General features: G+C 45.3%; 1 protein-coding gene and 1 long non-coding RNA gene across 2 annotated transcripts in view; one reads left to right on the top strand and one right to left on the bottom strand.

Moving 5' to 3' along the window:
• PDGFRL (platelet derived growth factor receptor like) overlaps positions 1 to 24,129 on the bottom strand; it is a 68,081-nt gene that overhangs the window by 29,051 nt on the left and 14,901 nt on the right. The window lies entirely within an intron of this gene.
• Positions 88 to 23,031, top strand: LOC129398595 (uncharacterized). Its single transcript, XR_008626341.2, has 3 exons — positions 88 to 4,122; positions 4,432 to 4,569; positions 8,005 to 23,031. It is a non-coding gene; the product is annotated as an uncharacterized LOC129398595 (long non-coding RNA).

Here is a 24,129-nt window from a genome sequence, read left to right as displayed (position 1 = left end):
TATCATCTGTCAATCTGTCTGTTGTCCATCTACCACCTATCTATCATCTATCTCCACATTTGCATACTATCCAAGGAACTATTCAAAATCCTTGCAATGTGATACAATATTTCCATCTCAACAACCAGTTACGTTGTGAAACATGGCTCAGGTCTCTCTACTGCAATCACTTATGCCAGATTCCTCTGTATTATTATTTTATTATTATTTTTAAGGTAGCTTTTCTTTTTTGAGATGGGGTCTCACTCTGTTACCCAGGCTGGAGGGCAGTGGTGCAACCTCCGTGGGGTTCACACCATCCTCCCACCTCAGCCTTCTGAGTAGCTTGGACTACAAGTGCACACTACCATGCCTGGCTAATTTTAGCATTTTTCTGTAGAGACAGGGGCTTCCTACGTTGCCCAGGCTGGCATTGAACTCCTGGGCTCGAGCAATCCACCTGCCTCGGCCTCCCAAAGTGCTGGGATTACAGGCATGAGCCACTGCGCCTGGCCTTCTCTGGATTATTGAAAAAGAAGTCACCCTAAGCACTTCTCCACTACTTCACGGGAGACTGCACACGCTACATCCCTCCAGCCCTGCCGGCATCACTCTCACCCCCGCAGGTCCTTTTCTTGGCACTGCCTGGACTCTGCCCGCCACACTGCGAAGTCCCCCTTCCCTTTTCATTTCCCCTCTGCCACCTGCTGGGGTCATCATTCTTTTTGACCCTCTGTCCAGCATATCCAGGTCCTTCACAAAGGAAAAGCTCCTCTTCCTCCTTCAGATATTCTCTAGACTCTGAGAAAATGAGAAGCATATATCCCCTTGACACCACAAACCAAAACCATACCTGATACACCAGCGATCCTCCCAACAGAAAATCCCCTCAAACCACCTGGAACAAAGGCCTTAAAATACGCCCAACAATTCCACCCAGAGGAAGAGATTCTTGCTACCTAGATGTTAGCTACCGCAATGACAGTGATCGTAAAAAATGGGGCATGATCTAAGAGATGGAGAGACCCAAGAGATTTAGCTAAACCTACTACAGTATTACGGCCATAACTCACAAAAAATATTCATGGTAGATTAGGTGCAAAGTTAATCATGAAAGAGTTTGAATATTTTGATAATTTTACACATAAAAATATTCACAATAGATTAGGGGAAAAGTTAATCATAAAAGATAAAATATTTTGATAACTTTACACATAAAAAATATTCACAACAGATTGGGGGGAAAGTTAGTCATTAAAGAGTTTGCAGATTTTGATACCTTTTTTATACTAAATACAAAACTAGAAGATTCAACATTACTGTGTTAACCATGTTTCTTGGGGTTTTCAGTGATCTTTCTTCTTTTTGCTTATTTATAGTTTTTAAGTTTCTAGATCAAATGAGTATGTGTTATTTTATAATAAGAAAAGAAAAACTGGGCCAGGTGTGGTGGCTCACATCTGTAATCCCAGCACTTTGGGAGGCCAAGGTAGGTGGATTACCTGAGGTCAGGAGTTTGAGACCAGCCTGGCCAATATGGTGAAACCACATATCTACTAAAAATGCAAAAATTACCCGGGTATGGTGGCAGGTGCTTGTAATCTCAGCTACTCAGAAGGCTGAGGCAGGAGAATAGCTTGAACCCGGGAGGCAGAGGTGCAGTGAGCTGAGATCATGCCACTGCACTATGGCCTGGGCAACAGAGTGAGACACTGTCTCAAAAAAAGAAAAGAGAGGAGAGGAGAGGAGAAGGAAGAGGGAAGAGAGAAAAGAAAAGAAAAACTATAATAAAAGCAAAACAAGTAAAACTACTTATAAAGTGCGAAACAGATACTGCATAAATGCGTAAGCACAATGGCTGATGTGTATTTAAATACCTGGAGGTTAGTTTTACAAAGTGTTGCCTTTTTAAAATGCAAATTTCCAACAGGCAGGGCCACCAAGAATTCCTTTAGAGGCCTAAAACTACTGTGTATTATTTTGTTCTGATTAATGGAAACACTGCCAACTGGAGTATAACACATCATTTGGAGTGCAGCATGGCTGTTTCTTAACCATTCTGCTCCCCTGCCTGTGTGGACCTGCCGAGGCTGTGCCACCTCCCCTGGAGTTTAACCCAGGCTCCCAGATCTTAGCAAGCCTTCCTTCTTACTTGGTTCCCACTCTCGGCATTTCTAGTTCTTTTCACCGAGCTGCAACTCCACCTGTCACCCAGGCTGCTATCACCATTGACTCTCTCATTTCTCCTCTGTCAGCTGACAAATCAGTCTTTCTGGAGAAATGTCTCCCCCATCCCCTTCAGATGCCTTTCATCACGTATCAGATATACTTTCCTGAAAATCATTTTATCATTACCTCCAGTTCTAAATATTAGCTTCTCCCATTGCACACAGAATTGCACGTTACCACCTCTGCCTGGTATTCCAGCTCCTTTGCTCTCCCAGCCCTTAAGCCGAGTAACCTGGTGTCTTTAGCCATCTAGCTCCTCACCAAACCCAGACACATTGGCTCATTTTTACCTCTGAGCCCTCCACGCATCTCTTTCCCTCTGAAGCGCTCTCTTCTTCTATCTGACCAAAACGTGGTTACTCTTCAGGGTCCTATTCCCAAGGAGGCCGACCATGTCCAGTGGCCTTTGTAAAAGAGCGGTTAAGAGCATGCACTCAGGAGTCAGCTTTCCTTGGTTCAAATCCTGCCTCTACCAGTTACTGGCTATGTGACCTTGAACTACAGTTAAAGGTGACAGTGTACAGAATAGAAGAGAATTCAGTGAGTGAAAGTGGGTTGAATAACTTATGTAAGAGTCCTTACTTTTTGCCCCCCTTTTTTATCCAATGTGAGTTAAGTACAAGTGCCAAGAGTACTTTCAGAACTGAGAGGGACCTTAAAGATCATCTGGTTGGATGTCTCACTTTACAGAGATGAACTGACTCATCCAAGGTTACAAGGCCAGAGGCAGAGCTGGGAATGAAATCCCTGGGGACTCCTGAGAAAAGAGATTCTGGCATGCTTCCCATTGCGTACTGGAAAAGAAACATGAGTTGACTGTTTTAAATACGTAAGTAAGTCCTAACCAAATGAATGACTTGGAGGAAATTTACAGATGATTACTTTCCAGATAGGCACTCACCATGTAGAGAAATGCATGGTAATAACAACGAAATCATCATTCTCGTGTAATTTTTTTTGAGACGGAATCTCACTGTCCCCCAGGCTGGAGTGCAGTGGTGTGATCTCGGCTCACTGCAACCTCTGCCTCCCGGGTTCAAGGGAATCTCCCGCCTCAGCCTCCTCAGTACCTGGGACTACAGGCATGCGCCACCAGGCCCGGCTAATTTTTGTGTGTTTAGTAGTGACGGGGTTTCACCATACTGGCCAGGCTGCTTTTGAACTCCCGAGCTCAAGGGATCCCGCCACCTTGGCCTCCCAAAGTGCTCGGATTTCAGGTGTGAGCCACCGCACCTGGCCCTTCTCATGTAAATTTGACAAGGTCATCTTTCAAACTTTGTGACCATATAACTCAGATGTATATGGGTTACTCACACTACAGGTTGAGAATCCTTTATCCAAAATGCTTGGAACCAGAGGGGTTTGGACTTCAGACTTTTCTCAGATTTTGGAGTATCTGCATCATACTTACTAGTTAAGCACCCCTAATTTGAAAATCTGAAATCTGAAATGCTCCAGTGAGCATTTCCTTTGAATGTCACAGTGCTCAAAAAGTTTCAGATTTTGTAGCATTTCGGATTCTTGATTTATGGATTAGGGATGCCCAACCCTTACTATAAATCTGGCAATTCTAATCTTACCATGTAGCAGAAGCTCATCAGCACTTCTCTGTGGGTAACATCAGAAAAACATGCCCCAGCTCTGCTCAGCTGAACGCTCACAGCCACATACTTGGGGAGAATCGGCCCTGGAAGATGAGTGAGGACAGAGGACAAAGGAGCAAGCCTCTGCCACCCTTGCTAGGAGAACAAGCTGTGAATTACTAATGGGCAGGCGTGCAGGCACAGTGAGTGTATTATGGCCAAGTCAGAATAGTGAATGCAACAGCCATGGGGCCTGGACCCATTTGCACCCAGCACAGTGAATTCACTGCGGGGAAATCCACCAAATCTCCCTCCTGCCAACGTTTTCAAGGTAATCGCTCATAATAATGCCACTTTGATGGTAAATCTTCTGAATAGCATCAGAAACCTAAATAAACAAATTGTTTTCTTGGTGTAGAGACTACAGAGATCTTGGGAATATGGCTTGATTTGAGTTTACTTTACTAAAAGCTGTGCAACATGAGCAAGTCTCTTAGGCTCTGTGGCTCAATCTAGTCACTTTGTAAAATGTAGGGTTCAAGCCACATCAATAGTTCTCCAACCTGGCTGCATATCACAATCTTTTGGGGGAGGTTTGATGCTGTTCTCTTTGGCTTTTTTTTTTTTTTTTTTTTTACAGAGTCTCACTCTGTCACCCAGGCTGGAGTGCAGTGGCATGATCTCGGCTCACTGCAACCTCCACCTCCCAGGTTCAAGCGATTCTCCTGCTTCAGCCTCCTGAGTAGCTAGGATTACAGGTGCATGCCACCACACCCAGGTAATTTTTTTTTTTTTTTCCCAGAGTCTCGTTCTGTCGCCCAGGCTGCAGAGCAGTGGCGCAATCTCAGCTCACTGCAACCTGCGCCTCCCAAGTAACTGGGACTACAGGTGCCCACTACCACACCTGGCTAAATTTTGTATTTTTAGTAGACATAGGATTTCATCATGTTGGCCAGGCTGGTCTTGAATTCCCAACCTCAGGTGATCCACCAGCCTCAGCCACCCAAAGTGGTGGCATTACAGGAATGAGCCACTGTGCCCAGCTGGCTCTTATTTTATTATCACTATTTGAGACAGAGTCTTGCTCTGTCACCCGGGCTGGAGTGCAGCAGTGTGACCATGTCTGACTGCAGCCTCAACCACCCACCCCAGCCTCCCAAGTAGCCAGGACCACAGGGTGTACCACTATATCCAGCTAAAACTTTTTGTTTGTTTTTAAGAGATGGGGTCTCACTATTTTGCTCAGGCTGGTCTCAAACTCCCGGGCTCAAGTGATCCTCCTGCCTCAGCCTGCCAAAGTGCTGGGATTACAGGCATGAGCTGCCGTGCCTGGCCCCTCCTTGGCTCTGCTTTGTACAAGTCTCTATCTTATCTTCGAGGCCTGGTCTCCTACAATTAGGTCATCACTTACTCAATGATTCCATTTGCCTCACCAACGCCTGCTCACAGCTGCCTTCTCTCCTTCCTATCAGCCGCTCCACACTCACACTTGACCACACACTGTCTTCTGTTGCTCTGTCCTCGTATCTGGTTTGTCTTTCATCTCATTAGTTCTTAAGCTCTTGTCGTTGGGACTATTTCTGTCTTTTTTCCCCCCTCAAATGCATTCTGACTTAGTAGACTGCCTTTATATATACATTAAGCAAACGTTAATGCTATTTAGCGTGCACTCTCCTCAGCAGACAAACACTTAACTGAAGGCTGTGACATACTCCCTCTGGTCACCCCTCCGGCTCTTGTATGGCACAGTGCCTCCCTCTGCCTCCTTCCTCAGGATGCCTACCAGGTGATGTGATATATTGTGCCACTGCACGAGCCACCTGGGTAAATAAACGCATGAGGGCACGTTCAACATTGATTCACTTGTATCAATGTTGGTTGACTTACAGGGCCCCCAACCCCCTACCTTTTCCCAGCTATGAAGTCAAGTTCACAAAGAACAGTGCTGTTACAGGGAAGGGTGAGCTGGTGCTTTCTGACCTCTGCTCCAATGTAAGTGAGACACCAGATCTCATCTGGGTTCTAGGCAGTGGGATGGAGAGAGAGGAGTGCTTTGGACAGTAGGATGTGGTCTGAAAGGCAGAGACCAGGGGCAAATCAGGATGAACTCCCAAAGGCAATCCAAGCAAAGTCTTTGAGCAGGAAGGCACCAAGCGAGGCAGGAGACAGGCCCCTGAGGCCCCAGGACAGAGTGGACAAGTTGGGAATGCAGGACGGGAAGTGACAAGAGAAGGTTCTGGGCAGACTCCCCAGGGCAGCAACTTAGCAGCTGCCCACCTGCAGCCGGCTGTGTGGGTGGGACGGAGCTGCCAAGGCAGCCAAGCCCGGACACTGGAGGCAAACCTCTGACATCTTCGTTTTGCTTTTTTATAAATGTGCCACTCTACACCATTATAGACTAGTGGACATAAAATTTCCCATTTTACATCTTATCCTTTATTCCTCTTTTCTTGCTCCCTCCTTTGACATATCTTTCAAAGCTGTTTTATTTACATTTTCCATATTCAAATACTTGGTCAAAAATTATGCTACTAACACACCAGTGTTCACGTTTGAGCATTAAATCCCAGACGTCACCCACATGTATACATATTTGTTAAAGCAAGATTTCACTCATAAAATACATGCAATCATTGGTACTATAAACAATGCTCCCTCTTGCAAGATGCCCCAAAATTATCATCTAACATAGTTGGTGATATTCCTACAGTGTCTTTGGTTTAACACACTAGCTTGACTGTATTGTCATTTTCTTACTGTATTTTAATTCTGTGCAACACATCTGGGATAATCAATCCTAGACTTACCAGAAATGCTCAAGAAATGAAATGTTTTGTTGAAAGAAACTTTTTTTTTTTGCTTTTTTAAATACATAGTCGGTGTAGGTAGAAACATTATTTTTAAATAAGAGTTAGCAGAAGACGTTTCCCCAAAACTATAGAATGTGCTTCAACCAATTTCCCCCACCCTAATGACTAGATCGACGAGCAATGGGTGATGTAGAGAACCTTGGGACCATTAATATGAGCATCAGTGAGCCCTCCACAGTGCTATGGACAAACAGAGTTTGTAGGGGATTGAGACACACGTCTAAAACGTTTCTTAAAACGAAACTCCCAGGCCAAGGCAGGTGGATCACTTGAGATCACGAGTTTGAGACCAGCCTGGCCAACATGGCGAAACCCCATTTCCAATCAAAATACAAAAATTAGCAGGGCATGGTGGCATGCACCTGTAATCCCAGCTACTCAGGAGCCTGAGGCAGGAGAATTGCTTGAACCTGGGAGTTGGAAGTTGCAGTGAGCCCAGATTGCGCCACTGCACTCCAGCCTGGGTGACAGAGCAAGACTCAGTCTCAAAAAAAAAAAAAAAAAACACAACGAAAAACTGGCTGTTTCTTATGATTTACCTCCTTTGGGTACAGTATGGTGAACAGAAATAGCTCACCGATATTTAGATGGCTTACTATGTGTGCCAAGAGCTTTACACGCATGACCTCATTCTATCCTGAGAACAGCACAATGAGCCCCGTTCTATTATTACCTGCCCCCACCCATGTCCTGAACGGAACATAGCGGTGTTTTTCTGCAAGCTGAACGCTCTCAGAACATTGAGTACACTAGGGGAAGTCTTGTATCCTGCTGCCTCCACCCACCCATCTCTGGGGAAATACGGGAGGGCCTGCAGCTGGTGCCAGTGAGTCTGGAAAGAGAACGCTCTACCTTCAGCATTGGTTAGGTCATGTATTTGTCATTTCTGGGGTGGAAGACCATTTGAAGGCAAGTATTAGAGTTTGGGGGTGGCGTTTCCTTTTGACTGGCCACTGCAAATTACACCCCAATTGGACCCATGCTCCAGATAAGAATAAAGGCAAAGTGAGAGCCTCCTCATCTTCATTTGTTCTGCTCAGAAAATAAAATAAAACGAGCTTTGGAGGAAAGTGAGTTCGCATACAAAAGACACTCACATGATGATATGAATGCACTTAAGTGTACTGAACTATCTCCTTAAAAATGGTTAATATGGTAAATTGTACGTTCTGTGTATTTTCCAAAAATATAAATTATTTGAAAAAAAATACCTTCCTCAGCATAACACCAGAGTACTGTCCACAACATTTATCAAAGTCTGTGCAGATTCTTTCTCAATGGTGGGATTCTTCTGTTGATAACCACTTAAGATATTTCTCCTTTTCTTTTAAAATGTCTTCCAGACTCTCCCTCCAGATGCTGGATGACATGATGAGCCTGGCTGGGAGCCCACTCTCTGCTCCATCGGCCCACCCTCCCTTTGTGTTGTCTCTGGGTGGAGTAAGCTGTTGCCAACCGTGGCCAAATGAAAAGCCCGATGCCCTCCCTTCTCTCTAAAAGCTATTTATTGTTTTCCGAGGAGCCAGCCATCAAAGAGATCTCCTGTGCCCCACGCACTCCTCCCAACTCCCAGTTTTTGACTGAAAAAATGCTAACATCCGACCAGATACCAGAAAAACATCCTGAAAGACAATGCCTGGACTCTTATTTCCTAGGGAGCAGGACCAGGGCTTATTACCACATCAGCCTATCTTGTTTTTACTGCTGTGATGTTGCTGACAACATAGCTGAAATCTGCAACATCTCCTTGTTCCTACCAGCATTGATTGGTTATATTTAAGCCTTCGTCCAGACCCACTTATTCTCAGTTTCTTCTCATTTTCTTCCCTGGCTCAGCGCGGTGCCAAGAATTCTCTGGCTTTACACCCTGGAAGTGTGTTATGATGAGATTCAAGAAACAAAATGTGTGCAGAGAAGATGCAAATGGGTCATGTTGATCTCCCAGCAGGGGTTATTCAGATAATCCAGAATATTCTTATACAAATTTTTTAATATTATCAACAAAATGAAAGCAAAAATTTAAAAAATTATTGCAAAGAAGCATGATGTCCAAGAACACATCTAAAGACCCCAGTTGGAGTGAAATGGGTATGGGGCACGGGGAGGAAAAATGGAGGCAACTGACACAGGAAGAGACATTGTCTTTCTTCTGAAGGCAAGGAGGAGTTCTAACCCTCACAATGTGGTTTATATTACTCAGCATTTTCTTTCTGTCTCTCTCCCTCCTTCCTTCCCTCTCCCTGTCTCTCTCTCTCCCTTCTTTCGTTCTGAGACAGAGTCTCACTCTGTTGCCCAAGCTGGAGTGCAGTGGCATGATCTCAGCTCACTGCAGCCTCCACCTCCCAGGGTCAAGCAATCCTCCCACCTCAGCCTCCCAGGTAGCTAGGACTATAGGCACATGCCACCATGCTCTGCTAATTTTTGTATCTTTTTTCGTAGAGATGGGGTCTTGCCATGTTGCCCAAGCTGGTCTCAAACTCCTGAGCTCAAGTGATCCACCCGCCTCAGCCTCCCAAAGTGCTGGAATTACAGGCGTGAGCCACCATGCCCAGCCATGCATTTTCTTTGTATACATATTTAGACAGGCTTTAAATCCTCCACTCGTAATTGCCCTAAATTTTACTCTAAATTTTTTTTAATTTTATTATTATTATACTTTAAGTTTTAGAGTACATGTGCATGACGTGCAGGTTTGTTACATATGTATACATGTGCCATGCTGGTATGCTGCACCCATTAACTCGTCATTTAGCATTAGGTATATCTCCTAATGCTATCCCTCTCCCCTCCCCCCACCCCACAACAGTCCCCAGTGTGTGATGTTCCCCTTCCTGTGTCCATGCATTCTCATTGTTCAATTCCTACCTATGAGTGAGAACATGCAGTGTTTGGTTTTTTGTCCTTGTGATAGTTTGCTGAGAATGATGGTTTCCAGCTTCATCCATGTCCCTACAAAGGACATGAACTCATCATTTTTTAAGGCTGCATAGTATTCCATGGTGTATATGTGCCACATTTTCTTAATCCAGTCTATCGCTGTTGGATATTTAGGTTGGTTCCAAGTCTTTGCTATTGTGAACAGTGCCACTATAAACATACGTGTGCATGTGTCTTTATAGCAGCATGATTTATAATCCTTTGGGGATATACCCAGTAATGGGATGGCTGGGTCAAATGGTATTTCTAGTTCTAGATCCCTGAGGAATCGCCACACTGACTTCCACAATGGTTAAACTAGTTTACAGTCCCACCAACAGTGTAAAAGTGTTCCTATTTCTCCACATCCTCTCCAGCACTCTAAATTTCTTAATGTGGCCAACAAGGCCCTCCATGGTCTGCCTCACCTCCCATCATCATCTCTCCTCCTAACCTCCTTCCCACTCCCTCGCCTCTGACCGCCGCATCTTACCCACCTACCCTCCATACTCCAAGTTTTATACTCTTTCCCACTTCTAGGTACTACCTTCAAACACTTCTCTCTTTCTGGAATTTCCTTATATCCTTCTATGCCCTTCCTTACCCAGGGAACTTTCAAATATGAGCTTGAGTTTCCTCCTCCTTGACACCATACTTCTGTTAGCAAGGCACTTGCTAACAGACTTTAGTATTTTATTAAAATTGCTTATTTAATTGTCTTCCCTAAGATTAAAAGATCTATGGGATATAGAGATTTTATCTATTTTGCTCACCATCTTATCTCCATCATCTGCCTAGCAGGGACCATAAACATAGTAGATGCTTATAACAAAACAGTTGGAAGAAAGGAACAGGGCAGAGGAGTCAAGAAACAGAGTGTTCGACAAATGATAATTACTGTTGTCAGAAACAGTACCTTTGCTATTTCCCATCTCAAAGACAGGAGATGTTTATGGGATCTGGGATGGACTGAGTCTGGAGGTAAAACCTGAATCAGTTTCAGCATCTGAAAATACAGTCATCAGCATGTTTCTATTAGCCTCGAAGGGATCAACTACACTGTTCAAGGGGGCCACTGCTCCTGAAAGACCCAGCAGGGGACAGGGGCATGAAAAAATTTGTCCCTGTGTGGGTACATACACTTACAAATGTCTACTCCCTTTTTAAAAAATGTGTTTGTTGGGCTGGGCGCAGTGGCTCATCCTTGTAATCCCAGCACTTAGGGAGGCCCAGGTGGTGGGTGGATCACTTGAGGTCAAGAGTTCAAGACAAGCCTGGCCAACGTGGCAAAACCCCATCTCTACTAAAAATACAAAAAATTAGCCAGGCTTGGTGGCACACGCCTGTAACCTCAGCTACTTGAGAGGCTGAGGCATGAGAGTCGCCTGAACCCAGGAGGCAGAGGTTGCAGTGAGCTGAGATTGTGCCACTGCACTCCAGGCTGGGCAAGAAAGAAGACTCTGTCTCCAAATATAAATACATAAAAATAAAATAAAATTTGTTTGTAAAATGAATTCTATACTGTTTAAAATACAGCTTGAAACTGTGACCACTACGTAGCCTGAAAGGCTGAAAGGACCATAGGTATAAGTGGGCACGTATTGTATCCACTCAGTTCTCATTTGGAATGTTTCTTCATTTACTGGTGATAGGAAGACAGTTGTAGCACAGCTGAAACCTGCCATCTAGTGGACCTTCTCATGACAGGGTTTTGCAAACAAGCATCGCAGAGTAGACCAGAACTCCAAGAGCATCCTGCAGTTACGCTCTTCCAACAGAGCTCTCCTTTCCAAATAGCCCAGTGTCAGGTTTTGACACTCTGGCGTCCAAAGAGCTACCCTAAATCAATGTGGAATTTCAACCACTTTCCACGCAAAGCTATTCCACCAAGAAAAATCGATGCGTCATTCTGGGTATCTGCTTTTCATTTCTGTTTTGAATCTTTAGAAATCAGATTAGTTTAGTCTACAGCTTTAAAAAAAAGTCGATGATTAATCTCTCTTGCCTGAAGCTACCTCCATCAGACCGAGAGTGTACTGTGATCTAAATTTATCTCAACATACATACCACAGAGCTCTGAAGTGGGGCAGCCGCTCTGCCTCAGGAACTAGGGTTCTCAAGTTCTGGGACCCATGCAGCCACTTGCCAGCTTGTCCCTCTGACCAGCCACATCTCCTCTATGACTCTCAGTTCCCTTATCTGTCAAAAAGTGGGGCTTCCTCGAAGACATACACATGGCCAATATGCCCAACATACTAATTATTAAAGAAATCCCAACCAAAACCACAATGAGATACCCTCTCACACCAGTCAGAACGGCTATTAACCAAAGCCAAAAATAACAGATGCCATCAAGGTCGTGGAGGAAAGGGAATGTTTACACACTGCAGGTGGGAATGTGGATTTGTTCAGCCACTGTACAAAGCAGTTTGGATATTTCTCACTTAGAGCTACCATGTGGGCCAGCAATCCCATTACCAAGCATATATCCAAAGGAATATAGATAGTTCTACCACAAAGGCACAAGAATTCCTATGTTCATGCAGTACTAGTCACAATAGCAAAGAAAAGGAATCAACCTAGATGCCCATCAATAGTAGACTGGATAAAGAAAATGTGGTACATACACACCATGGAATACTACACAACCATAAAAAAGAATGAAATCATGTCTTTTGCAGCAACATGGATGCAGCTGGAGGCCATTATCCTAAGTAAACCAACACAGGAACTGAAGACCAAATACCACATGCTCTCACTTTTAAAGGGCAGCTAACCATTCAGTACACCTGGACACAAAGACAGGAATTATAGACACAGGGGCCCACTTGAAGGTGGAGGGTGGGAAGAGGGTGAGGACTGAGAAACTACCTATCGGGTACTAAGCTTATTACCTGGATAATGAAATAATCTACACCAAACCCTCGTGACATGCAATTTACCCATGTAACAAACCTGCACATATACACGCTCAACCTAAAAGTTGGGAAGAGGGGAAAAAAAAAAAAAACGGGGGTATAAGCTAAACAATTAGAAGGTCCCTTTCAGGTCTAAAGTTCTTTGAGCTTGCTCCCAGAGTCTCAGGTCACATGATCTCAGGGGCCTGACTTTAGATCCCCTGCAGGCTCAGTGCCTCTGGCACCATTCATTCATAGAAATACATATGGAGGACCTGTGGCATGCTGGAGGCTGTGCTGGGTGTGAGGAAAACATCAGGGAATAAACAGACACCCTCTAAGGTTAGACACTACAGTCACTGCTGTTGTGATAGGAAGAAGTGGGACAATTCAAGAAATGCTTAGATAGTAGCATCATTGGTTGGATGCGGGAGTGAATAAGGAAAGTAGTTTTCAAGTGATTCCCGGGCCTCTGGTCAAGAGCAACTGGATGGAATTAGTGCCATTCTCTGAAGTGAAGGACACAGGAGGATGACCACGTGTGGAGAAAGATCATGAGCTCAGTTTGTTTATTATTTCTTTAGAGATGGGCCTTGCTCTGTCTCCCAGGCTGGAGAGCAGTGGCACAATCATAGCTCACTGCAGTCTTGAGCTCCTGGGCCCAAACTATCTTACCATCTGAGCCTCCCAAGTAGCTGGGACTACAGGGGTGCACTACTATGCCTGGCTAATTTTTACGGTTTTTTTTGTTTTTTTTTTTAGAGATGGGGTCTTGCTCTGTTGCCCAGGCTGGAGCGCAGTCACAGATCATAGTTCACTACAGCCTCAAACTCCTGGGCCCAAGTGATCTTCTCACCACAGCATCCTGAGTAGCTGCAACTACAGGCATGTACCACCACACCTGTAATTTAAAACAATTTTTTTTAGAGATGGGGGTCTTGCTGTGTTGCTCAGGCTGGTCTCAAAGTCCTGGCCTCAAGTGATCCTCCCATCTTGGCCTCCCCTGTTGCTAGGATAGATGGTTCAGCGTAAATAAAAACTCATGAAAGATCCAAGCAGATATTGTGAGCAGGCAGCTAGGTAGCTCAGTCTGGAGCTCAGAAGAAACGTTTAATGTAATATAGGACAAATCGAGGGCATTCGCCAGCATGTAGAGAGGAGTGTACAGAACCAACATTCAATGTCTGGAAGAGTGGAGGATTCAGAGCTGGTGAAGAGGACTCCAGAAGGGCTGTGAGACAGAGAGAAAACCAGAAGGACACAGGACTGCAGAGGCCAAGACACGATGCTTCACTCGGCTAAATGGAGTTGGTGCAGGAAATCTCAAGGCATGGAAAAGCGAACTCTGGATTTAGTGCCCTTGTTGACCTCGGTGACAAAATGCATGTGGAGTAACGGGGCCAGGAGTCAGGTAGAGTTATTGAAGAATGAATAGGAAAAAGAAAAAAAGTGAATACAATGAGGACAGAGACTCCTCCCAGGGAATTGGGTGTGAAGGTTATCAGAGAGGAAGATGGCTGCAGGGTGCATGGGGGTCAAGGCAGAATTTCTTAATCTGGTGAATATTGATGAAAAGGACCCATAAATCCTTTTCAGGGAGATGTTGACGATCCAGAATGAAGAGGCAGTAAGTGATGTATTGAAGTTCCTGAGAAAGTAGGTAGAGATGAGATCCAGGGCACGGATAGTGCTTTGGCCTTAGGAGGGAAAATCCTCATCCTTCTTCCCGTCACTGGTAGATCAGGGAAGGAGGACATATGATCAGAGAAACTTAAGGTGATTAGAGCTCCAATTTCTTAATAAGTTAGGGGATAACTTCATTAGCTGAAAGTCAGAGAGATGAAGATGAGAGGTTTAAGAAGAGAGAAAAAGTGACCTTTCTAGAGAAATGTGTTGATTTTGCCAAGCAAACGTGAGGTGGCCACATCTACTGGCAGCCACGGCCACGTGGCCAGCTGTACGGCTCCTTCCAGCAGTCCTCAGGGTCCATGTGCAGACAAGAGAAAGTAGATGAACAGGGTCATTTAGGGTCGCAAGTTTCAAAGTGGAAATGAAGGAAGAACAGAGAGCAAAGGAACTTAGGACATATTCAAGAGTTCAGTAGAAATGACAGAGCCCAGAATTGGAGACTATTATTCTAAGTAAAGTAACTCAGGAATAGAAAACCAAACATCATATGTTCTCACTGATACGTGGGAGCTAAGCTGTGAGGACGCAAAGGCGTAAGAATGATACAATGGACTTTAGGGACTTGGGGGGAAGAGTTTGGGGCGGTGAGGGATAAAAGATAACAAATATGCAAATATGGTGCAGTGTATACTGCTTGGGTGACGACGGGTGCACCAGGATCTGATGGCTCACACTAAAGAACGTATGTAACCAAGTACCTCAATAACTTATGGAAAAATAAAATTTTAAAAAAGAGAGAGAAGTAAAGACATAAAGGTGCAATGTGGATAAAGAGGGAGAAGGGAGAGTCAATGGACTAACGGCTCTATGAGGTCAAGTAACAATAGGTTCTGTATTAGTCTGTTCTCACGTTGCTAATAAAGACATACCTGAGACTGAGTGATGTATAAAGGAAAGAAGTTGAATGGATTCACAGTTCCACGTGGCTGGGGAGGTCTCACAATCCTGGTGGAAGAGCAAGGGATGTCTTACGTGGTAGCTGGCAAGAGAGAATGAGCACCAAGAGAAACGGGTTTCCCCCTAGAAAACCATGTGATCTCGTGAGACTTATTAACTACCATGAGAACAGTATGGGGGAGCTGCCCTTATGATTCAATTATCTCCCACTGGGCCCCTCCCACAACATGTGGGAATTACAGGAGCTATAATTCAAGATGAGATTTTGGAGGGGCAACAGCCAAACCATATCAGGCTCTGAGACAATGAGGATGGATCCAGGTGACACAGCACCATAGATATGAAATACATTAATACTTTGCCTAGCAGACCCACCTCCCAATACAAGCAGTGTACACATCAGTACTCAGTAATTATCTTTAAATACTGAATGAATGAATGACTAAGAACTGACTTCTGACATGCGGCCTAAACCCCTGTGGAAGCCAAAACATACTTCCTGAGCTCTGTATGTGTCAGACATTGTTCTAGGTGCTAGGAATCTGATGATAAACCACAGATGTGTTATTTGCCCTCAAGGGGTTTATTCTTTCAGGAGGGAAGAAGGACACAGATCCCAGATTATAAAGAAGTAATTAAATAAACAAATAAGCAATAATATATTCACATTCCAGATAAGGAAACTGGGTTCTAGGGAAATTACTGATCACACACCACTTTGCTGGTTAGTGATAAACGGAAGATTCAAATCTAGCTGTGCCTCAGCCTCTGGCTTCTGTTCCACAACATTCTTTGTCTTTATTCTCATTGCAGGAAACATATAGGATAAGACATTTATCCTTATTGAGTAAATTGAATGCTTTCTCTGTGTTACACATATGAACCATGAGATCAAGTTATTTATATAATAATGTTTATAAATGCACTATTTATGATAGTAAAAACTCAAACAGCCACAAGCTGGGAACTAGGTAAGAAGACAATGCTATATAACATTGATGGAATACTATATTGTCATCAAAATCATAAGGAGAGCTACATAAAAATCCATATGAAATCACTGCAGGTTACAACACATTAACTTGCTGAAATATTGCTTTAAACAAATTCCCAAATCCCAAATTCATAGTTGAGTGGGTCCTTAGAGACCATCTTGTTTTACAGGCTAAGAAACTGAGGCAGCATCCTTGCTAAAACACCACCATGAAAAATCAGTAAGAAGAGATGGATTTCTGCAACCTCCAATCCTAGAGAGATGCCAAATTATATTTGGGTGCCGTGAATGTTCTTTTCTTCATATTGTGTTTTAATCATTTACCAAAATCACTGATGAATAAAGTCAGATACATCAATCCATTCAAGTATTTAATAAGCAACTGTGACATTCCCAGCACTTTGGGAAAAACAAATGTATATTGCATTTTTCTCTACTTGGGCATTTTACTTCCTAGAGCTCTAAAGTTCATTAGATCTCCTTCTTCTTCATTAATTGCTCTCTCTGTTGGCCTGCTTTTGTAGGTGAGTGTCAAGAACATTTCACAATTTAGTAGGAAAAGATGAAGCAGTCAGAAGATTACATTCGGATAAATGTGGTCACGCTTCCAGAAAGCCAACAATATTGGTTAAAACTACAAGGCCTGGCTGGGCGAGGAGGCTCACGCCTGAAATCTCAGGACTTTGAGAGGCCAAGGTGGACGGATCACTTGAGGCCAAGAGGTGGAGACCAGCCTGGCCAACATACCGAAAACCAGTCTCTACTTAAAATACAAAAACTAGCCAGGTGTGGCGGCAGATACCTGTAGTATCAGCTACTCGGGAGGTTGAGGCACTAGAATTGCTTGAACATGGGAGGTGGAGGTTGCAGTGAGCTGAGATCGTGCCACTGCACGCCAACCTAGGCGACAGAGCAAGACTTTGCCAAAAAACAAAAACAAAAAACAAAAAAACTACAAGGCTTTGTTGGATGAACACCTGGGGAGCTTCCAAACCCAACACTGTCATAGCCCTGGAAAGAAATCATTCTACGGAAAAACGAAAACACAGAATGAATACTTCTCTATCCAAAGGCACCACGTTCTGGGAACGATGTCAAGAGTCCGTTTCTTGAATCTCTGGTGTGAAATACATCGTGCCCCCTTGAGGGCAAATAGCACATCTGTGGTTGATATAGCTATGACTAGATGTTTTTCACATTTTTTTCACATTGTTTCATAAGTTTTTGGAAGCCCACATCTGTCATTACTTTCTTCTAAGGCTCTTGCTGTGCTTCGAATGAACACTATTTAAAGAGTCAAAATTTGTTTTTTCAGACGCTGAATATTTCTCTTCAGATTAATGCTCACTTTAGAGTCTTTAAAATGTTTTCAAATGCATTTTAATATATAATTTAGATATATGTGAAAATACTCTTAGAAATACTAAAATTTCAAGCATGGAATCCTCTAAGCTTAAGATGCTTTGTGTAGGAAGTCAAAGACTAAATATTCAGAATAATTTAAATTATATCAATTCTGTTTTTTTATAAAAAGTGCATGAATCTGACTTTGGTGAATAAGGTCGTTTAAAATGTACGTGGTATTGGAGGCAGGGCCTGTCCTGCGGGCGCGTTGGCTTCTTCCCACGGAGTTACGTGCAGCCCGTGCGCCTGTGAGCAGCCCGGCAGCCGATCTGGCCAATGGGCCATTTTACAGGAACTGAGGTCCACAGAGGACATGGACACCCCCAGCCCGGTCAGAGTCACACGGGACTCAGTGGACGGCCTTGGATTGAATGTGGGCTCCTAACTGCCTCCGGCCACTTCTCACAAACTGGGATGGCCCAGGTCCCCCAGCAAGGGTACCCAGCAAGGGTAACTCTGGGGCTTCCTGGCTGGTTGCTTCCCATTGGCTGCCAGCTGTGTGACAACACAGGGCGGAGTCTGTGGAGGCCCCACCCACCTCCTCTTGTCAACGGCCCCATCTGCCAGTAAGGTTGAGGACTCCCAGGTTTCACCCACTGGAGGCTCAACCTGAGGAACCCTGGCAATGGTGGGTGGGTTCACCTTGGGTTGACCACCCACTGGGCCTACCTGCCCCTCCCTCAAAAGGCCCCTCAAGTTGTACGGGCTGTTGGGAGGTGGCTCAGCCTCGAAGGGCAGACTGCACACCTGTTGACCTAAACTCACTGGACAGACTCCAGGTGGACACCAACTCCTCAACAGCCCCATAACCTTAGCTCTACCTGGGGTACCCAGCACCCCTGCCCCACCACAGGGCTAGAGGCCCTGAGACCCTGAAAAAGGGGCGGGCAGTAGGGAAGGTGGAGGCACACTCCTCTCCTGTTGGACAGGTGAGCTCTGAGGTCAAGCCCTGGGCTCAGCCACGCAGAGACCCTGGCTGCCCTGGCTCTTGTTTGTTTAGGTCCAGGTTCTGCCCAGACCAGGGCCCAGGAGAGTTCTCAGGAGGCTGAGAAACCTCCAGGCCAGACAGAAAGTTGGGGCCAGAGCTGGGTTTTAGAGATCCTACAGGATCCAAAATGGGGTGGCTACCTAGGTGGGGCATGGCCCCTACCCGAGAACAGGAGGGTCCTCCAGAGAATGTGCCACCATCAGGGATATGAGCTGGGCCTGCCCAGAGCCTGGGCACCTTTGGGAGCAGGAAAACTCAAGTGGAACTTGGAAAGGCTTTGAACGCCAGGCTGATGGTTGAGGGGATGGTGGGCAGGGAGGGAGGGCAAGGAGGCTCCGTCTGGCATTTGGGAGCAGGTGAGTGGAGGGCGGAGTCCCTGGAGGTGGCTGCAGTCCCTTAATGGGGGGCCTTGCTCTGGGCATGTGGGGCTGTCCCTCCATCCAGAGCTGGCCCAAGACCCATAGGGCCCTGAGTGCTGGCAAATCTCACTGCTCCTGACCCGGCTTGTGTATTCAAAACGCAAACAGTAAAATCAACATCAGGATGTACATCAGGAAAAAAAAAAATGTACGTGGTAAGTCCCACTTGCGGGTATATATCCAAAAGAATTAAAAGCAGAATCTCAAAGAAATATATGCACATCCATGTTCACTGCAGCATTCACAACAGCCAGAAGGTGGAAGGAGCCTAAATGCCTATCACTGGATGATGGATTACAAAAATGTAGTCTAGGCCAGGCACAGTGGCTCACGCCTGGAATCCCAGCACTTTGGGAGGCCGAGGCGGGTGGATCACGAGGTCAGGAGATCGAGACCACGGTGAAACCCTGTCTCTACTAAAAATACAAAAATTAGCCAGGCATGGTGGCACATGCCTGTAATCCCAGCTACTCCAGAGGCTGAGGCAGGAGAGTCGCTTGAACCCGGGAGGCGGAGGTTGCAGTGAGCTGAGATCGCACCACTGCACTCCAGCCTGGGTGACAGAGCAAGACTCCATCTCAAAACAAAACAAACAAAATAAATGTAGTATAGGCCAGGCATGGTGGCTTACACCTGTAATCCCAGCACTTACAGGAGGCTGAGGCAGACAGATCAGTTGAGGTCAGGAATTCGAGACCAGCCTGGCCATGATAGTGAAACCCTGTCTCTATAGAAGATACAAAAATTAGCTGAGTGTGGTGGTGTGTGCCTGTAATTCCAGCTAGTTGGGAGGCTGAGGCAGGAGAATCGCTTGAACCTGGGAGGCGGAAGCTGTCCTGAGCCGAGATCGCCCCACTGCACTCCAGCCTGGGTGACAGAGCAAGACTCCGTCTCAAAAATAAAATGTAATATATACATATAATATAATATTACTCAGCCTTAAACAAAGAGGAAACCACATCATAGGCTGCAACATCAAAGAACTTTGAGGACATCATGCTGTGGGAAATAAGTCAGTAACAAAAAAAATAAATACGCTGCATGTTCCATTTATATGGGGTACCTAGAGTTGTCAAACTCATAGCAACAGCCAGTAGCAAGGTGACTGCCAGGAAAGAATGCTAGGAGAGGAGTTCAGTGGGCACATAGTTTCGGCCATGCAAAATGAAAACGGTCTAGAGGTCTATTATACAACCATGTGCCTATAGTTAACAATACTGTACACTTCAAAATTATTTTTTCTTTTTTTTTTTTTGAGATGGAGTTTCACTCTTGTTGCCCAGGCTGGAGTGCAAAGGCACGATCTCGGCTCACCACAACCTCCGCCTCCCAGGTTCAAGTGATTCTCCTGCCTCAGCCTCCCTAGCTGGAATTACAGGCATGTACCACGCCCAGCTAATTTTGTATTTTTAGTAGAGACGGGGTTTCGCCGTGTTGGTCAGGCTGGTCTCGAACTCCTGACCTCCGGTGATCCGTCCGCCTCAGCCTCCCAAAGTGCTGGGATTACAGGCATGAGTCACTACACCAAGCATTTTTTTTTTTTTTTTTTGAAACAGTCTCACTCCTGTTGCCCAGGTTGGAATATAGTGGTATGATCATGGCTCACTGCAGCGTTGACTTCCTGGGCTCAGGTGATCCCACCCTCTTAGCCTCCCAAGTAGCTGGGACTACAGGAATGCACTACAAAGCCAGGTTAAATCTTTTTTTTCCTTATTTTTAGTAGAGATGGTTTCATCATGTTGCCCAAGCTGGTCTTAAACTCCTGGGTTCAAGTGATCCGCCCACCTTGGCCTCCCAAAGTGCTGGGATTACAGGTGTGAGCCATCATGCCTGGCCTTCAAAATCATTAAGAGGATAAATCTATGTTATATGTTTTTTACTGCACATAAATATATATAGTGGTAAGCCTTTCCAGATTTCTTCCAAGCAGAATATCCGTACGTTCCCTCTTACCCACTTCAAGTGTGGAAAGGGAAACAGGAAGAATGGATTCACTTTCTCCCTCTCCAATCCACATCCAGCCCACTCACCTTTAAGAAGGACTCTATCCTGTTATATCCACAATGCTAGAGGGTAGAGTCAGAATAAAAATGTGAAAGATGTCTTAATACAAGAGGATAAGAGAGATAAGTAGACAGTTTAATATCACTTATACGTGTATTTTTATTTACTCTCAAGGTGTGTGTGTAGGGTAGTGTGTGTGTGTGTGTGTGTGTGTGTGTGCGCATGTGTATGTGTGTTTAAGAAGGACAAATGTATCAGGGAGGCTTGTCAGTCAAACATTAATAGAGAAAGCTAACCACCAACCACTCAGCTAAGTCTCAGTGAAAAACAAAGATGATGAAAGAAAATAATAGTAGTTTTCAGTGTGAAGAGAGCTGGGAAGAGGAAACAGCAAGTGCTGTGGGAACACATAGCTGGGGGGGGCCTGCCATGGGTTTCCCAGAGAAAGTGATGCCTGACATTAGCCCGGTGCTGAGGGGCCCAAGAGTGTTCCTGGCTATGAAACAGCAAACTCGAAGGCCCCAGGAGCCTGGTGCTTTTGAGAATCTCACAGGAGCCCAGGGCAGCGAAAGCAGAGTGACTGATCGAGAGTAGAGGTGACTCCAGAGGACGGCAGAGGTCAGCGAGGGCCTCATTGCCATGTGAGGATGTTGGACTTTATCCCCAAGGGCATCCACCGAGTGGTGAGCAGGGAAGCCACACTCTGAACTCTGACTTTTAAGTGTTGCTGCAGCGGCAGTGAGGAGCCCTAGCCCAGGTGTGGTCACCGCAGTATCAGAGATGGGAGAGAAGAGCGCCTCAGACAGGTGACAGTGACTCCAGGAATGCAAATGGACAGATTCCCATTCCTGGAAGAAGGCTCAATTGCTATGAAGAGGGAACTGAGTCATGTATTAGGTTGACGCAAAAGCAATAGTGGTTTTTCATCATTACTTTTCATGGTAAGAACAGCTATTATTTTTGCACCAAACTCAGAATTTTGAAATGTTAAAATGAAGGCTGAACTGGCTTAACTTGGTGACCGATGGGATGTGGAGAGTGTGGGGGAGAAGGAGGAGGCATGGATGCTGCCCTGAAATGTTAAAATGAAGGCTGAACTGGCTTAACTTGGTGACCGATGGGATGTGGAGAGTGTGGGGGAGAGGGAGGAGGCATGGATGCTGCCCTGAAATGTTAAAATGAAGGCTGAACTGGCTTAACTTGGTGACCGATGAGATGTGGAGAGTGTGGGGGAGAGGGAGGAGGCATGGATGCTGCCCAGTCTTCTGGTTGGGTAACCAAGTGGATAATGATGTCCTTGAGGGAGATGAATTTCTGCAGAAACACAGTTTGTGTGGAAATATGAATGGTTGTGAACATGCAGAGTCTGAGATCCCTGCCCTCTGCAGCCTTTCTTTCCTTTTTTTTTTTTTTTTGAGACAGAGTATCGCTATGTTGCCAGGCTGGAGCGCAGTGGCCTGATCTCGGCTCACTGCAACCTCCGCCTCCCAGGTTCAAGCAATTCTCCTGCCTCAGCCTCCCGAGTAGCTGGGACTACAGGCATGCACCACGCCCAGCTAATTTTTATATTTTTAGTAGAGATGGGGTTTCACAATGTTGGCTAGGATGGTATCGATCTCTTGACCTCATGATGATCCACCCGCCTTGGCCTCCCAAAGTGCTGGGATTACAGGCATGAGCCACCATGCCCAGCCTGCCTGCAGCCTTTCTTTCTCCCATTCTTGTCATCTCAGACAACATCTGGTATTTCTCCATTGTAAATCCATCCTATTTCTCCATCATATACGGAAATAGGGCCAGAAAGAATCTTAGAAATCATGTCATCCCCTACCCTTCATTCTACACATAAGGAAACTGAGAACTGGCAGAGTTTAGGAGACTTCACCAAGGTGCACAGCACCGTAACCCCATACACACCCCCGACTCAGAGCCCGTGCTCAGGTTCCTCCCAGCACCCCAGGAAGCACGTGTTTCTTTCTTGCTTCTCAACACTTGCCACTCTCACCATCATAACCACTCTTCCTGGTCTAGAAGACTAGCCTCCTGAAGGTACTCATTCAAACATGAGAAATCACTGGCCTTCTTACCAGTTGAGGCCTCTGAATGTAACAGTCATAGATTTATGAACATCAAAATAATCAGAAGCAGCCAGGCGCGGTGGCTCACGCCTGTAATCCCAGCACTTTGGGAGGCCGAGGCAGGCGGATCATGAGGTCAGGAGATTGAGACCATCCTGACTAACATAGTGAAACTCTGTCTCTACTAAAAATGCAAAAAATTAGCCAGGCGTGGTGGCAGGTGCCTGTAGTCCCAGCTACTTGGGAGGCTGAGTCAGGAGAATGGTGTGAACCTGGAAGGCAGAGCTTGCAGTGAGCCAAGATGGCACCACTGCACTCCAGCCTGTGGGACAGAGCGAGACTCCGTCTCAAAAAAAAAAAAAAATAATAATAATAATAATAATCAGAAGCAGTTGAAAAGTAGTTGAAGTTGATATCTGGTCAAGTTGCTCACAGGAATCTCCTGTAAGGTCATTTCAGTTTTCATTATGATTACTTAAAAAAACAACATAAAACATTGAGTCCATTAACTTTCACGGTATGATTTTTTTTTTTATTTTTCTGAGACAGAGTCTCACTCTGTCACCCAGGCTGGAGTGCAGTGGTACGATCTTGGCTCACTGTAACCTCCGCATCCCAGGTTCAACCGACTCTCCTGCCTCAGCCTCCTAAGTAGCTGGGATTACAGGCACATGCTACCACATCTGGCTAATTTATATTTCTTGTAGAGACGGGGTTTCACCATGTTGGCCAGGCTAGTCTCCAACTCCTGGCCTCAAGTCATCTACCTGCGTTGGCCTCCCAAAGGGCTGGGATTACAGGCATGAGTCACTGCACCCAGCCATACAATATGAATTTTTAAACATCCATCTCTATGCATAATAGTTTTCTATAACATTTTGGTTTCCTATAAAATTTCACTCACCATACATTTTCATAGAAAATTGTCATATGGTATTGTCACATGGTTTCCTATAAAATTTCACTCTTTCAACAAATGTTGGTAGGATTTGCAATTTTTTTTTTTTTTTTTTTTTTTGAGATGAAGTCTCGCTCTCTGTCGCCCATGCTGGAGTGCAGTGGCACAACCTCGGCTCAATGCAAGCTCCACCTCCCAGGTTCACACCATTCTCCTGCCTCAGCCTCCCGAGTAGCTGGGATTACAGGCGTCCGCCACCACACCCGGCTAATTTTCTGTATTTT

Source organism: Pan paniscus, chromosome 7 (assembly GCF_029289425.2).
Source record: "Pan paniscus chromosome 7, NHGRI_mPanPan1-v2.0_pri, whole genome shotgun sequence".
NCBI classification, from domain to species: Eukaryota; Metazoa; Chordata; class Mammalia; order Primates; family Hominidae; genus Pan; species Pan paniscus.
The sequence above is the reverse complement of the archived record's forward strand: the minus strand, read 5'-3'. Positions and strand labels throughout refer to the sequence as shown.